Source organism: Olea europaea, chromosome 8 (assembly GCF_002742605.1).
Source record: "Olea europaea var. sylvestris chromosome 8, O_europaea_v1, whole genome shotgun sequence".
Taxonomy (NCBI): domain Eukaryota; kingdom Viridiplantae; phylum Streptophyta; class Magnoliopsida; order Lamiales; family Oleaceae; genus Olea; species Olea europaea.
In genome coordinates, this window is record NC_036244.1 from 20,786,038 (window position 1) to 20,786,405 (window position 368).

Here is a 368-nt window from a genome sequence, read left to right on the forward strand (position 1 = left end):
AAAAAAAAAAATATAAAAAAAAAAAAAAAAAAAAAAAAAAAAAAAAAAAAAAAAAAGGAAGACGGACGAAACAGATGTCCGTGGCAACATTTGTATTAATTCTGGCATCTCTGTTTCTATACAAGCAGCGAAATTCTTATTTTAATACTTAAAACTAAGTATACTCTTTTTTTTTTTTCGTTTAATATTTTTACGTATTTGAATTTTTATAAAATAAGAATTTTAATGAGACAATTACTGAACAATGAGTTTGAAGTGGAGTACTATAAATTAAATACAAATTAGTAAATAATCACAGATTCACAGTACATTTGGAGTCATAATTATTCTCTATAAATATATGAATGAAATATATATATATATAAATC